Source organism: Phacochoerus africanus, chromosome 8 (assembly GCF_016906955.1).
Source record: "Phacochoerus africanus isolate WHEZ1 chromosome 8, ROS_Pafr_v1, whole genome shotgun sequence".
In the NCBI taxonomy this organism is placed as follows: domain Eukaryota; kingdom Metazoa; phylum Chordata; class Mammalia; order Artiodactyla; family Suidae; genus Phacochoerus; species Phacochoerus africanus.
Window position 1 is genome coordinate 3,078,850 of NC_062551.1, and position 17,216 is coordinate 3,096,065.

Sequence of the window (17,216 nt, forward strand, 5' to 3'; positions counted from 1 at the left end):
GGAGAGCCTGGCCAACACCAAACAGCAGCCCGCCCTCACCAACCGACTCCCAGGAGCTGGGGCCTACGGCGCCAAGGTGGAGACTGAGCCCACGGGCAGGAACGTCACCAGGAGAGGGCAGAGGGAGGGCAGGAGCTCGTGGGCCCATCAGTGACCCATGCACAGGGACGGGTCCAGGGACTTGCCCCTCCCCTGCACCAAGTCTCACTGGTGCACCCTGAGGGTGGGCCCTGGGGACCCCCGGGAAATGTGTGGCCCTGGGTCCTACACCCCGGGAAATGTGTGGCCCTGGGTCCTACACCCCAGGTGTTGGCCGAACCGCATCTTAGCCCTCTCTTCTGGGCCATCCATCAATGCCCACCCCTCACTTAGTGACCCAGGAGCCCTCTGGCCGCCGTCGCGGTGGTACACATAGCACCACAGCCCCCACTTTCTCACGTTCTCAGCTCAGTTCCACATCCCCTCCAGCTATAAGGCTCCCTGCTGCACAGAACGGGGCCCAGGCTGCGCACTCCTGCAGGCCACGTGTCCTCGGGTGAGGCACGACTTCTGGCTTTAAGAGACACCTCTGAAACCTCCCCAGAGACCCTCCGGCTCTTAGCTTCCTTGGGCAGGGGGACAGGGAGAGACAAGTGACCTTCAGCCAAGCTGATGACAGGTTACGGGTGCAGACCCCTGGGAGGGGCAGCGGCGGGGGGGGGGGGGGGGGGACAGCTCCTTCCAACTCTTCGCTCCTGACTCCACATTGAGATCAGCCTCCGCGGGCGTGTTTCCATGGTAACAGGCAGGTGCTAAGGAATCAGGGCTCTCCCCCTGGGCCCGCTGGTTGCTAAATCTTCCTGCAGCAACCGGAGGCAGGAGCAGGGGCAAAGCACCAGCCTGTGCCCTGCTAATGGTCCGTGAGAGGCTGGATTAGGAGCTGCAAGACCCCCTTCTATCTTCAGAACCGATTCTCTTCACCCCGCAGCTAAAAGAAACCAGGAGCTGCCTCTCGCTTTGCTTTGCCAATGGCCCTCCCTCCTCTCGGAGCCACATCAGCACCGCACGTGTGTGCAGAAGCTCAGGGTTGCCTGGAGCCCGCAGGGCCAGGGGCCGGCCCTCACTTTCCCAGCTGAATGCTAACTTTCCGCTCATTATTTGTAAAGGACATCCTACCTTCCAGAAGGGTTGGGGATGCCAGCAAGGAGTGTCCACACTGGAGTTCCAAGCCCCATCCTAAACCCGAACAAGCAGCACTTGCCACTACAGAGAAGGATCTGGAATGCGGATCTCGGGCTGGCTGGGAGACCAGGTGGGCCTCTCCAGGAGGCCTCATGGGGTGGAATCCGCCCCCTTATCCCATTAATCCTGGTTCTCCGGAAGCTGCCAGGCTCAAAGATGCAGAACCAGTGCAGAGCCAAACTCGCTAGACTAGCTGGGGAAACCAGAGGCTGCTGTACCGACTGTCACTGACGATTCTGCTGTTGGGGGACCTGTGTTGTGTCGCCCTTGAGACAGATCTGCACGGGAAGCCGAGTCACAACCAGGAGCATCTGGGCGGCCTCAGGGCCAGCGGCAGGGCTGTGCTCAAAGACGGCCTGGAACACACTGCCCTGGCCCCCCCAGGAGGCACTGGCCGCTGGGACTCTCCCTTCTCCAGACACCCAGGTGGGCCCGGTCCCTCCCTCCGCCGTGGAAGCAGGTCTTCCTCCCACTAGGGTGATGCCCTCCACGGGCCGGTCATTGTGCAGGGGTGGAAATCACACCTGCTCTGCTGGGTCTGGTCTGCCAGCTGGACGTGCCATCCAGGTCAGGGTTCTGCCCTTGCAGCTGCGGGCACGGGGCGGCAGACAGACGGCCACTCACCTCTGCCTGCTGGGCTGCAGGTGCACAGGCCTGGCGCACAGCAATCACGCCCAACGAAGATTAATGACCAGGCTTCAGCCCACCCCTTGCCAGTTTTCAGGAACTCCTTCAAGGACCAGAGAAGCCTCCAATCCCTACTCTCGGACGTGCGCTTGGAGGTGCGGGGCGGGGGGAGGGTGTCCCACACCCAAACACCCAGAGAAAAGCCATCATGTTGCCACATTGAAAGCCTTCAACATGCGAGTGCTTTGCCACATAGCTGAAACCTGCCTTCCCGAACCTTCCCTCTAGGGTCCCACAACCAGCCCGATTCCTAACTCCTGCCCTGCAGGACGGTCTCTGCAAGGCTTGGGTCCACACGTTTCTCCATGGCTGCTCCCCACTGGCTTGGACTCTGGCTGCCCCTGGAGGATCCGTCTCCTCGTGAGCCTGAGGGGCTCACCATCAGGCGAGAATCAGGAGCACTGCCCTGTCCCAGTCCCCAGAGGTGCCCAACATTAAGAGCTGGCATGTGTCCCGCAGAGATACTTCTCAGCGAGAGATGCTCGTTTCAAACAAACAACCTGTAAGGCAAAGTGTGGTGCATCCCTCCATGCATATTCTACTCAAAACGAAAGGAGTGGCTTTGTCTCCTGCTTTCTCCTTCCCACTGGCCGGAATGCAGACATAACGGCTGGAGCTTGAGCAGCCACCACAGACCACGAGGCACAGTGTTGGGAAGGACAGAACAGCACAAAGGACAGAACAGCACATCGGGAGGAGCTAGGGGTGCGGAAGACCATGCAGCGGCCACACCAGCCTGGAGCTACTTCCTCTGGAGTCTCCTTTTTCCATACGTGGGAGAGAAACGGTCTATCTGGTAAAAGAACTGTGTTTCTCTCGCATTTCTTTCCCTCGTCTCCCTCCCCCGCCCCTTCCTTCCCCCCCCACCCCCGACTCCTCTCTCCCTCACGTCCTCTCTCCTCCCTCCTTCTACTGCACTCAAACTTAATTCTAACTTATACTCAGCCCGACACTCTTTCTTTCTTTCTTTCTTTTTTTTTTTCGTCTTCTTGTCTTTTTAGAGCCGCACCCATGGCATATGGAGCTTCCCAGACTAGGAGTCGAATCGGAGCTACAGCTGCCGGCCTGCGCCACGATGGGAACCCCCCCAACACTGTTTCCATTTCACCAGGAAAGCAGATCAAGCAGGGAAATAAACTGAGTGCAGCTGCCCCACCACCGGCTCTGGAGGAACACAGGGTCCATCAGGAGAGCCGGCTCTCGCCAGACACGCCGTGTCCTGAGAGGAGCCGAGACAGGCACCCTGGACGGAGACACTCGGCAGGCGGGTCTGGAGGACAGTCCGGTCCCGGTGCGCTCGGCTCGGCCCAGGACCACGGGCTCTGCAGCCGCCTCCCTGGGCACAGAGGGCCTCGCTCACTCACCAGCCCCACTGCGGGCACAAGCCTTTGGCTTTAGAGCTCCGTGGCTCCGCCGGCAGGACCGGGTGGGTAAGACACTGCAAGGAGATGGACTTTGGTTCAAAAGGAGGAAGAAATTTCTAGCCATCTGAACTTTCTAAAATACAACGAACGCCTCCCACAAGGGAACAAAGTCCCTGCACGAGGCTGTTGACTGCAGTGTCGTCAGGGGAGAGGGGAGGCAGAGCCACAGGCCAGCCAGCGGACCTGTGCCATCTCGGAACAACGAGGCTGCATTTAGAAAGAACGAGCAGTCCCTGGGTCCTGCTATGGGACCCGCTCAGTCGTCGGTGGTTCAGGGACAAAAGCAACTTACAGAAGGGCGCGTGTGCTTGAAGGTGGAGGTAAACGAAGAGCGCGCTGGGGTCTGGCTTTGAGCGTAACAGGACTCTAGGAAGGCGCAGTGGACGGACCACCACCACCACCCCCAACGGGACCCCCTGAGAAGACCTCAGCCTCGTTTCTGTGATCTTCCAGCCAAAATGCATAACTTGCATTTCACTGTGAGGCAGCACCAGACAAATCCACACCGAAGGGCATGTGACAAAAGACACGTTTGGAATATTCGAACGTGTCAAGGCTGCGAACGCCAAGGAGCGGCCCAAGAACCCATCCAGACTGAAGACGGGGGCATCACGTGATCCTGGCTGGGGTCCTGCCCCAGAGAGCAGGAGCCGGGAGCCCCGGGGCCCAGCCGCTGGGGAACTTGAGTGGGGGTCTCTGGGTCAGGGGTCCCCAGGAATGCTCTGAAATAGTCTCATGTTTCTCTGGGTTCTAGAAGGTTTCCAAACAGAGTAACAATAAACATAAAGGAAACATGCGAAACAGGAGGGGACGGCGCTGACGCCCATGCCTCCTGCCTGCACGAACGTCAGAGGAAGGACGTGGCGCCCTCCACGCCTGCCCACCCCAGACCGAGCCCGAGTCGGGTCCAGCCTGGGGACCAGAGGGACACAGAGACACATCCACCCCCCCGAGTCAGCATGTGAGACACCTTCTCCAAACGGACGGTGACCCAGTCTCTTCAACAAGCAAATGGCCGGAGAGAGGACGAAGGAGACGTAGGAGGCAGCCCAGCCTACCCGGGATCCTGATTCCAGCAAACCACCCCAGGAAGACGTCCCCGACGTGATATAAGGGGCTACTGTTAAGCTATCTGCGTGGAATCATGCTGTTATGATTTTTTTTTAATCTTCACATTTAAGAGCACTGAGACATTGCCATAGGCAAAATAAAATGATGTTCAAATTTGCTTAAAAGCACCTGCGCAAACGTGCATCGACAGAGGAACGGAGAAGCCGAACGTGACACACACATACGACGGAACAGTACTCAGCCTTCAAAGGGACCGAAACGCTGACACCTGCTACCACTATAGTGAGTCTTGAAAATACTACGCTCAGGGAGAGAAGACAGGCACAGGAGCCCAAATGATTTTGTCCCACGTTCTTGAGGCACCTACAGAGTCAAAGTCACGGACACAGGATGTGGAATAGAGGTTCCCAGGGCGGGGGAGGGAAGACAGGTGGCTAGTGTTTAATGGACACAGAGTTTCAATTTGGGAAGATGAAAAATTTCTGGAGCTGGATGCGGGTGATGACTGCAGAACAATACGAACGTGCCTGATGACGGAACTGAGCACGTAAACGGTTAAAAGTGGGAAGTTTTGTGTTGTGTATGTTCTACCACAATAAAAATACACAGGGGTGCTGAGTCACAGGCTGACAATCGTTGAATTGGATGAGCAAAACCTGGAGGTTCCTTCTACGAGTCATCCGACTTCTGTGGGTATCGTAACTGCGTCCACGCCAACAGGCTTTCTTAAAAACCTACCAATAGGGAGTGCCCGTCGTGGCTCTGTGGTTAATGAACCTGACGAGCATCCATGAGGATGCAAGTTCGATCCCTGGCCTCGCTCAGTGGGTTAAGGATCCAGCCTTGCTGTGAGCTGTGGTGCAGGTCACAGGGGCAGCTCAGATCCCGCGTTGCTGTGGCTGTGGTGTAGGCCGGTGGCTACAGCTCCGATTTGACCCCTAGCCTGGGAACCTCCATATGCCTCAGGTGTAGCCCTAAAAAGACAAAAGACGAAAAAAACAAACTTACCAATAAAACAATAGGCCAAACACCCACGGCTGATGAGGGCAGCTACGAAGACCACCGCAGCTCTGGAAAAATGCTCATTAGATGATGCTGGATCCGAAGCTGGCTCTCCAACTGTGTCGCTACTATATACTAAACCACATGCAAAAACATCAATTAAGGGGAAAAGTTAGGAAGGAAATATACACATCACAATAGTGGTCAGATGGTGGGATCCTGGGCAAATTTTATTTTCTTATCGTAAATTTCCTCTGAGTTACATGTACAGTTTGGGAGACAAATTACACAGACACCAAGGCAGCCTCAGGAGAGAGACTGCTAAGAAGCAAGTGAAGAGAAGGGTGCCAGCTGACAAGGTAACATTTCTTCTGGAGAGTTCCAGAGGCTTCCTGGGAGAGGCGGGCTGAGGAGCAGCCTGTGGATTCAGGGAAGAGCCGCCTGTGCCTCTGCCTGTCTGACTGTGGGGTGTGAAGTGGGGCTCCCGCAGTGCCACTCCTCCTGGGGTGCAACGGGCGGCGGCCACGTGCAGGACGGTGGCGGCCCAGGCCTGACCCCAAGGTGCCCCCTGTACAGAAGGGCCTGTGCCTCCTGGGCTGGGGGGCGCTTCCTGTGCAAACGCCTGGCGGCCACGGTACCCAGGAGCTGTGGTTGCCTGGCCCCAATCTGGGCTCCTATTGCTCAACCCGCCGTGCCTTTCCTGTTCCCCTTTCCCGACGGCGCAGCCCGGGAGCGCGGCCGGCGGCTCTGCGGGCTCACCGCAGGGGAGCGGTGGCTCCTGCACGCCGGGCCCCCCCACCTCCCCCCCGAGCTGTTTCCACGTCTCTGATTTTGCTTTTTCCCTCCCCGGGTTGCCAAACAGCTCATGAAGAAAGCCCTTTCTTGTGCTTTTTTATTTGGGGGAAGGAACCCAGCACTGTTTGCTGAGAGGCTGAGCCATCCAGCCAAGATGACAGGACAGGCCCCACTGCCCCCAAGGAGACCAGGTGCGGCAGCTCCCTGAGAACAGCCCAGAGGCTGCACAGTAACAGCCGTTAGCAGGGCCCGAGGCAGAGGGTGCTGGCCCCCGCCCTCCACCCAACAGCTCCCCAGTGGGCCTGCTGTGACCCTGGGGTTCAGAGGAGGAAGCTGCAGTGTCACAGGAGGTGACAGAGGTGACCTAGGTCAGGCGGGGTCGGGGGGTCAGCCAGAACCAGGACTCAGCCACCCACCCACGCAGGTTCCCCTGCGCTAAACCAGGTGCCCTGTGCTCCCAAGGCCACACGATGGCTGCAGGTACCGGAGGCCTCAGCATCCTCTGGAAAAGTGAAGAATCCTCCCGAGGTCACCTCTTTAGGAAGATGAAAGAGCCGTCGGGGCAGGACATGTGGTCAAGGACAGCCCGCCTTCGGGGGCGGGGGGGGGGGGGTGCAGGGAGGGCAACGGAGAAGGGGGCCCAGGATGTTCGGCTGCTTAGGCCACACGGCGGGTCCAGAGGTCCCTGTGTTACCCTGTCGACACTTTGCTACGTCGGAAATATTTCATAATAATCTTAAAACTGAAACAAACAAACCCAACTGCACAGGCTCTCCTCGACACGGAGCCAACCCTCTGAGCAGGGAGCCAAGTGGCTGGGGGTCTTGGCAGCGCACGCTGGGCCCCACTATGTATCCCAAGACCACTCCTCAGGACTGAAGCGTCAAGCAGACCAACGAAGCGGGGAGCGAGGCCCTTCCCGACCCCAGAATTGTGGCTTCATGTGGGCCACCCGCAGCCCCGTCCGCTCCGAGAACCCCCAGCGAGACCACTGACCGCGCTCCCACGGCACCCCGGCCTCTGAGGAACCTGCTGTACTTTCCAAGCCCAGTTACAGAAGAATTCAGGCTGCGCAGAGCCCAGAAACAAACATGGGCTCTTCTGATGCTGAGACCCACAGGGATCTTGACGACACAAACGCCTGAGGAGCTGTCCTCTGTAAATGGACAAAAACACGTAATTCACCGGCAACAGAAACAGCTCAGCGTTCCGCCGCTCCAGTGCCTGGTTATGCAGTATTATTTCAAAAAACTCATGGAAGGCTTTGCGGCCAGTGACCGAGGCTCGGTCACCAAGAGCACACGTCTGCGGTGACAAGCTGTGTGTGGCGCGAATCTGGGAGAGCCTGGACGCGGGGCCAGGACACAGGACCCTGAGGGGCCGCATCCCAGCACCTGCCCCCCAGCCCCCTCTGGCGCCAATGGTATTGGTTGGGGCTGGATCAGGACTACTTCATATTGAAAACACTTTTGCAGGCCTCGCTTGGAGATACTGTGGATTTGGTTCCAGACCAATCCAGGAAATCCACACAAAAAGCAAGTCACGTGAATTTTTTGGTTTCTCGGTACAAACAAACATTATGCTTATGCTACACGGAAATGATTAAGTCTGCAATAGAATTACATCTAAAAAATGTGCATACCTTAATTTAAAAAAAATTGTTAAAAAAAATTTTTTTTTAATTTTTAAATAAATTAAAAAAAAAAATTATGGCGTTCCTGTCATGGCTTAGCTGAAACAAATCTGATTAGCATCCATGAGGATGCAGGTTTGCTCCCTGGCCTTGCTCAGTGGGTTAAGGATCCAGCGTTTCCACGAGCTGTGGTGTAGGTTGCAGACGAGGCTCTGGTGTAGGCTGGTGGCTACAGCTCCGATTCGATCCCTAGCCTGGGAACCTCCATATGCCACGGGAAGTGGCCCTAAAAAGACAAAAAAAAATTATAACGGTTAACATTTAAGATCACTGATCACAGGGCACCAAAGCAAATAATAAGGAAAATGTTTGAAATGTTGCCAAGAATTAGCAAAATATGACACACGAAGTGAACAAATGCTGTTGGAAAAGGGGCACCGATGGACTTATCCAATGAATCATTGCCTCGAGCCTTCGATGTGTCTTTTTTTTTTTTTTTTCCCCGCCTTTTCTAGGGCTGCACCCACAGCATCTGAAGGTTCCCAGGCTAGAGGTCTAATCGGAGCTATAGCTGCCGGCCTACACCACAACCACAGCAACATGGGATCCAAGCCGCGTCTGCGACCTACACCACAGCTCACGGCAACCCCAGATCCTCAACCCACTGAGCAAGGCCAGGAATCGAACCCGCAACCTCATGGTTCCTAGTCGGATTCATTAACCACTGAGCCACGAAGGGAACTCCTCAATGTGTCTTTAAAAAAAAAAAAAAAAAGCACCACCTGTGTGCAGAGCCCCATGAAGCCAGGTGCACCTGCCCAGGGGAGCGGGTGAGTGTTTAACCCCGACACAGCCCACGTCTCTGAACCTGAGCTGTTCATCTGTGCTTCGGGACGAGGTAGGGACCAGATCAGCAGTGACAAAGTCTCATCCAATTTCAGAGCCAAGGCAGGCTGGCAAGAATTTCGCAGCATTTTTTTCAGATCAACTTCAGCCTGAGACTCTTGGCATCCAGAAAATCTTAAAAACCCCCTGGAGGCTAAGCGCACGATCACGAGCTTGTGCCTGTCCGTGATTCCACACACATCTAGGGAGGCGATACTCAGCTCTCGGTGGATTCTCAAAGGGGTGGTGACCGAATCTGTGCGTTGGACTCTTTCCGTGATGAGTGACACACAAAAAATTATCCAGCTTGGAGTCCCCGTCCTGGCACAGCAGAAATGAATCCAACTAGGAACCATGAGGACGCAAGTTCGATCCCTGGCCTCTCTCAGTGGCTTAAAGGATCCGGCGTTGCTGTGAGCTGTGGTGTAGGTCACAGACATGGCTCAGATCCCGAGTTGCTGTGGCTGTGCTGTAGGCCGGCAGCTGTAGCTCCGCCTGAACCCCTAGCCTGGGAACCTCCACATGCCACAGGTATGGCCCTAAAAAGAAAAAAAAATTATCTTGGTTAAACTGACTGGAGTAAATATAGGAGAAAAAAGGAATTTATTGGTTCACGGAAGCAAAAGCTCCTGGAGACACTTGGCTCAGGGCAGGCTGACTGCAGGGCCCAGGTCTCTCTGCAGCTCTGGCGCCACAACCCTCTTTGGCTTCGTCACTGCCAGGGACTCAGGACAAGCAGCGCCTGCCGTGGGTCTAGCCTCACAGCCTCACCGTTCCTGATGCGGCAGAAAGGGGAGAGGCCCTGGCATCCGGGGCTGTGATGCGGGTCACGTGCCCGCTTGTGACCAAACCCTCCCGGCAGAGGACCGGGAGGGTCGGGTGGACGCAGGCCAGGTCCCACCCCAGCCCCGGCCTGGGGGTGACGGGTCCCCAGCAGAAATCCAAGTGGTGCTGAAGGAAGGGTCGGGGGCAGAGCAGGGGCAACGAAGGTGGCCGGGTCCGAGAAGAAGCTAACTCCTCAGCGAAGCATAAGCTCAGGGGAGGTGGTTACCATGACCGTCGTGGGTGAGACCTGGCAAGCCTGGTGCTGCCCGCAGGGCAGGCCTAAAGGTGGCCGTGCCATCTGTTTGGGGTTGAATTATGTCCCCAGGAGATATGTTGCCCTGGTGCCTGTGTGACCTCACTGGCGAATGGTCTCTGCAGATGTACTTGGTTAAGATGGGGTCACACAGGCCAGTGGCCCTAAATCCAATGCCACGTGTCCTTAGAAGAGGAAGGAGGGGAGATCAGATGGACACAGGGAAGAGGCCCTGTGAAGACAAAACAGACTGGAGGGAGGCGGCCAGGAGCCCCCAGAACCAGGAAAAGGCAGGAGGGACCCGCCCCTGAGCCTCCAGATGGAGCCTGGTCCTGCCACCCCTTGACTTCAGACTTCTGGCCTCCAGGACGGCGGAGAAATAAACTCCTATCGCTCTAAGCGCCCCCAGAGTGGGGTCGTCAGTACAAGAACCCAGGACGCTCATACACCACACAGCCTTGCCACCTGGCTACGAGCTGAGTGCGTCCAGGCCCCGCACGTGGGTGCCCAGTCTCTCCAGCCCGTCTCCCCTGCGGCCCCAGAACAGTGGCTCTCCAGACCCATGTGGCTCCCACGCTGGTGTTTTCCAGGGGACCTCAGGGAGGTTTGAGGAAGTGGTGGCCCTAATGGCTGGGAAAGTCCTCCGGGGCAGCCTTGTGACTACTTTGCAGGTGACCCCAGCAGGCTCCTGATCAAAGGGAAAACCCAAGAGCCCCCCTCCAGCCTGGCATGGCCACAGCGGGTACAGAAATGCCTGGGAAGCACCAGAAGCCAGCATAGCCACTGGCCAAGAAGCCCCAAACATGGAATTGCTGTGAAACCTCCTGCAGGTCACACCTTCTGAAACCCACGTGGGCACCTCCAGCTCAGGCCCTCTGGCATCTGGACACGGACTATCTCAGCGTCCATGGAGAAACTAACTCAAAGCCACCCCTCACCAAGCCAGCCTCAAGAGCCCATGCCCTTTGAGCTTAAGTCCTACCCAACAGCTCTGCCAGGAGCCTCAGGCCACTGCAGTTCAAGGTGGGAGGCCAGGCACTGCAGGTGCACAGATCAGGGTCTAGATACTAACCCCATCATCTACTGGGGTACAGCCTTTGGAAGTTGTTGAGTTTCTCTCGGTGTCCCCATCTGGAAGAGACAGCTACACTTCCTACCTCCCAGGACTGCAGCACAGATGGGAGCGTTATTATATGACGATGAGACGCCCGCTCAGCAAATATTTATCGATTATCTAATATATGCCAGACAATACCCCAGAAGCTAGGGGAACAGTGGGGAACAAAACAGACACAGGTGTTTTGGAGCTTATGATGGTGAAGAAGAAGAAAGAAGATGGTGGTCGTGATGCTGAGGCTGGAGACGGTGGGGGAGGAGGATGAAGATGGGGATGGCGATGGGGATGGGGGTGGGGAGGAGGATCATGACGAAGGAGATGCTGGAGAGGACGAGGATGGGGGTGGGGATGGCAATGGGAATGGGGGTGGGGGTGGGGGTGGGGATGGGGGTGGGGATGGGGTGGGAGTGGGGGTGGCGGTGGGGATGGGGATGGGGATGCGGGTGGCGGTGGGGGTGGGGATAGGGGTGGGGGTGGGAATGGGGATGGGGATGGCGGTGGGGGTGGGATGGGGGGGGGATGGGGGTGGGGGTGGGGGTGGGGATTGGGGATGGGGTGGGGGTGGGGGATGGGGATGGGGGTGGTGATAGGGTGGGGATGGGGATGGGGATGGGGTGGGGGTGGGGGTGGGGGTGGGGGGAATGGGGATGGGGGTGGTGATAGGGTGGGGGTGGGAATGGGGATGGGGATGGCGATGGGATGGGTGGGGATGGGGTGGGGATGGGGGGGGGTTGAGGAGTGGGGTGGGGGTTGGGGGGGGTGGGGGGTGGGGGGGGGGATGGTGATGGGGAGTGGGGGGTGGGGGTGGGTGATGGGGGTGGGGGTGGGGGTGGGGGTGGGTATGGGGGTGGTGATAGGGTGGGGATGGTGGAGGATGTGGGTGGGGGGTGCGGTGGGGGTGGGGCTGGCGGTGGGGTGTGGGCTGGGGGGTGGCGATAGGGTGGGGGTGGGGTGGGGATGAGGAAGAGGATCACAATGACGGTGATGCTGGAGAGAGTGGTGAGGAGGAGGAGAGTGGAGATGCTAGCCAAGACCCCTCCCTGGACCACCAGATCCTCAGGAGCAGGAGGAGCTGCACCTTCCACTTTCTACCCGTCCGTGTCTAGCACAGAGCCTTGCACACAGTACGCAAGAAATGGGTGGAGTTGACAGATTAACTTTTCAAGTCACTCTCAGCAGAGGAGACCCCCCCCCACCAAGGGGAGGGGGCTCCAACCGGCCGCCATGCGAATCTCTCTAAAAGTCGTCTGTTTTATCTTTAAAGCGGAGGAGCCTCTTTCCACTTTGTGGTGTACCCTGTTTCTTCTACTTGTAAACAACAAGAACCTTTTTCCAAAACTTTGAAAATAATGCCCCAGGAATACATGTCCTGTTTATTCCTGTGGCTTTTGAGAAGCTAACCACACACACAGCACACGCACACACGCAGCCCCCTAGGCCACCCCCACACACACTGGAGGTCCGCAGAGCCCAGGGCCAGAAGCACGACCCCAGTCTGTCAAGGCTCCGAGCAGATGCGCCTCTCCCAGTGGCAGTGGGCCGCAGCAGGAAGGGCACCGGCCCTGGAGGCGGCTGCAAGGCTCCACCCTCTTGGCAGGAAGGCAAGGAGGCTGAGCCAAAGGCTCTGAAAAGGAAACCAGGAACGTTGCTGCCCCCTTAAAACCTGGCATTTCCATAGCAGGTGCCCCGTCACCATCACACGGACTCTGGAGGACAAAGCAGCAGCGAGGGTCCTGGAACTCGTGGCATTGAGGGAGCTGCTGCTCTGCGTGGCCAGAGCCTCGGGATGTGCTCAGGGGTCCTGCCAGCTCCCCAGGGACAGCCTCTCCAAGGACGAAACCAGGCAGGAAGAGGGCAGGACACTCCCGGGCTGCTGGGCAGACCAGAACCCCGGCGAAGCGGGGCTCCACGCCGTGCCACCACCATCCCCCATGGCCCCCAGGCTCCCTGAGTATCCGTTTCCCCCTTTCTGAAGGGAGCCCTCCACGCCGCCTCGCAGGCGGTTTTCGGTCCTGTTACATAACATTCGCCCTCAAAGCGTGGAGGTGGGAAGCAGCTCACCGGCAACGTGATGACACAGTGGAATTTACTGAGCCGATGACAACGCGTGTCACCCGATTCCCCAAGATGGGGGTGGGGGTGGGGGGGTCCTGTCCTTCCCACGCCAGGAGTTTGGCACCAACGAGGAAAGTGGACCAAGGGGGAGACAGTGAAGCTCAGCTCGTCCCTTGCCAGTGTCGGGAGGCTGATCTGAAGTGTGGGGTCCGAAAAGCCTGGAAGAGCCAGTGGATCTGCCCGGGGGGGTGGGGGTGGGGTCAATTTTACTCCCGATGCGCGGAAATAATTATTTCTGTATCAAAACAAGATACGGCAGTATCATGGGGCAAAATAGAAAATTCCCATGGATTTTCACCATCAAACACAAGACTTTGGAAGGCATGCCACGCACCCGGCAGCACAATTCCTGTCACTGCCCCAGCACTCCAGGCTGCACAAACCCCCTGGCCAACTTTTGAGCAGACAAGTCTGACAAGAAGGAAAAATTGCTTTCACTGCAGAGCCAGCTGCTGGGGCTCCAGGAAAAGGACGGAGCCCGGATGCCACCTGGTGTTCACTTGGGGTGTGACAGCCAGTTTTGTGACACTGTCAGATTCAGATGCCCACGGCAGGGGAGGGTGGGAGGGTTCCTCCTTCGCAAGAGGACCTCTGCATTGACCGACCTTCCCACCCCACCACCACCAGACTGTTGCAGCACCCGGGGCCCCCCTTTGCTAAAGGCCTGGCCTCCAGAGCACGCTTTGTGCCCCTGGAGATGCCGGTCCAGCAGCCCTCGGTTAGGCAGAGGTCTCTGTTTTCACCCAGTTTCCCAGGCAACGTGGGAATGAATGCAGAGGTTTGAACTTGCACTTGAATCACCTGGGGCAGACTTTAAACCCTGCAAGTGCCCCCGAGGTAAGACCCCGCCTCAGCACCTTCACACACCTGCCTAGGGGACCCTGGGCGTGGCCTGAGCGGACAACTCTGGCATAGAGACTTGCTTCCCCTGAGTTTCCTGGTAAGATCCCAGCATTCCTTGGGAGGGACGCTGGCAGTGAACCGGGCTCCTTAGCTGGGGAAGCAGCTCTCAGTCCTGGGACCAAGGAGCTCAGGGACAGGGGTCCTGCGTCTGAGGATTATCCCCTGCTCCTGCCAGGGCTTTGTCAGGACACCCTAAGTGTTCTGTTTTCAGCTTTTTTTCAATAGATCATAGAAATTCCAAAGAGCTTTCTTTTTTTTTTTTTTTGGCCTTTTGCCTTTTGTCTTTTTAGGGCCGCACCTGCAGCATATGGCATGTGGAGATTCCCAGGCTAGGGGTCCAATCGGAGCTGTAGCCACTGGCCACAGCCACAGCCACAACAATGCAGGATCCAAGCCACTGTCTGCGACCTACACCACAGCTCACTGCAACATCGGATCCTTGACCCGTCACTGAGTGAGGCCAGGGATTGAACCCGCGTCCTCACGGATGCCGCCGGGGTTCATTAACCGCTGAACCACGGTGGGAACTCCCCAAAGAGCTATTTTTTGCCACAGTAAGATCAGTGACGTTAGGGATGCAGGGCTAGAAGGCTACAACTGGGACGATCCTGGGAAAAGCAAGCTAAGCTGGGCGCGCTCACCCTCAGACCTGCCTCAGACTAGCGGTAACTTGTTCCAGGATTCGCCGCGTGTGTGTCTGTGAGTGGCCACAGGACGGTCTAGCAGATTCTCGAAGGGTCTGTAATCCCTGAGGATGGCAATCCTGCCTCCACGCTTCCCCCGGCACACGCCTGCTGGTGTGCAGGGCTGAATCTGGCAAAAGCACGCCTACATTTTATGGAGGCGTGAGATTCCAAACATCCACCCCAAGCAGGGTGCTGCCCCCAGCGCGGGCCTAGGAAAGGAAGGCTCAGGAGGTCCCCAGACACCTGGAGCGCAGCCGACGTCCGAGCTGAGCTGGTTTTGCTGCTGACTTTTGGTCTGGTTGATTGGTGGGAAGAAAGCGTGGTTAGAGCACAAAAGATGTGGAAACAGTTTGCAAAGGCCCTGAGAGGCTGCCCCATTCCTAGGGTTTGGACATGTTTGTTTGCTGAATAAACAAGCATGAGCACCTACGACACACCAGCAGTTGTACAGAGGCAACTCAACAGGCATTTAGTGGGCTCCAGTGTAGGCTAACTAGAATTCGAATCCCAGCAGCGACTCTACCAGCTGTGTGCCCTTACACAAGTCACTTAACCTCCCTGTGGCCTATTCCTAAACCTATGAAATGGGAGAACAAGCTCACGTCTGCAGAAGACAGAATGCATGCAGGGCAGGAAGCCAGAGCTGGGACCCAGGCGGCCTGAGCTGGAGACGGGTTCCCTTAGCCCCTGGCCAGCCTGCATCAAGGATAAAGCCCTTCTACGCTTTAACGTAGGTGCCAGCAAGGCCAGGAGCAACGACTCTCAGGCCGTGCACGCCTCCAGCGCACCCCTGTAAAGTGCATCCTGCTCTCGGGATCTGTGCCAAGTCAAAAGCAAAGCTTCCCTGCTTTATGAAATAAAGTCTCCAGCCTGCAGAGCTGCCCCTGCACAGATGCCCCCATGGGCCAGAGGATTCTGCAAGACAGAGCCCGGGCAGCCGGGGCAGGGCACACTGGGATGGGCTTGGCCAGAGCTGCCTGCAAGAGCCCTGCCCATGGCGGAAGAGCGCACGGGCCAAGGAGGGTGTGGAACAAATGTGCTGGCCAGACACCCTGGAGGAAGCCTCGCTCGCTCCGCTTTCTGGATGCTGCACCCCTGGAACGGGATGGGTGAGGCTTCAGCCCTCCCTCTGCTGTGCAGAATGGAGAATGCAGCCCAAGGAAAGAAGTCTAACGCCACGAGATGCAGGTCCAGCTGTTCAACGTGGGATGTCTGCAAGCTGAAGACCCCTTTTCAGAAGGTAGGTGAGCCCCTGCTCAGGGGTGGGAACTTTGGCCCAGGGGTGAGAAGAGACATAAGCCTAAGTGAGCCGACCTCGAATGAGCAGAGGACCTGAAGCTTCCCAAAGAACATACCCAAGAGGGCAACAGGAACATGACAAGATGCTCTGCAAGGCCGGTCGGCAGGGCAATGCAAACCGAAACCACAGGGCGCTCCCCTCGCCCCCGTTAGAATGGCCGTGGCTAAAAAGATAAGGGCTAACAGACGCCACTGGGGGTGCGGGGGAAAAGGGACATGGGTGCCTTGTTAGTGGGAATGTAACAGACTCAAGTTACTACGGCAAAGAGGAGAAAGGATCCTTGCAAAATGAGAACGGTACCCGCCCTATGACCCAGCGCTTCCACTTCTGGGAATGTATCCAGAAGAAATGAAAACTCTAACCCGAAAAGATACCGGCGCCCCCAGGTTCAGAGCAGCATTAGTTACAACAGCTAAGACACAGAAACAACCAAAGTGTCCACCAATGGACGAGCAGAGGAAGAAGCTGCCGTGGATGTGAATACAGAGTGGGACACACTCGAGCATATAAAATGAGAGATTCCACCATCTGACTGTGACTGGACCCCGAAGGCCTCGCGTTGAGTGAAATCAGCCTGACAGAGAAGGGCAAACACGGCCTGATCTCACTTACACGGAGAATCCGAAACACAACCAACCAAACTCACGCATAGAAAAAGAGATGAGACTGTGGTTGCCAGAGGCAGGAGGTGGGGGGGGGACGGGACTGGAGGAAGGTGGGCCAAAGGTCCAGGCTCCAGTGAGGAGATAAATAAGGACCTGGGATGTGACGTGCGACCCGAGCGCTACAGCCGATGCCGCCGTGTGACACGCAGGGAAGGGAAGGCGAGTAAATCCTGGGTTTCCATCCCCCGGGGAGTTGTTCCCCCTTTCTTCTTCTTTCTTTTCTTTGTGTCGTGTCTGCGTGAGATGATGGGTATTGGCGGAACCTTTTAGGGTACGTGTACACGATGGAATACTACTCAGGCATAAAAAAGAATGACATAATGCCATGTGCAGCAACGTGGGTGGACCTGGTGAAGCGAGTCAGAGCAAAGACAACCATCACAGAAGAGCTCATATGTGGAATCTTAAAAAATTACACAAATGAACTTATTTGCAAACCAGAAATAAGACTCACAGACATAGAAAACAAACGTATGGCTGCCAAAGGGGAAAGGAGCAGGAGAGAGGGAGAAAATAGGAGTGTGGGATAGAGAGATGACACCTACTACACGCAAGATGGATAAACAAGGCCCTGCGGCAGAGCACACGGAACTAAATTCAGGATTTTGTAACAACCTGTAACGGTAACGAATCT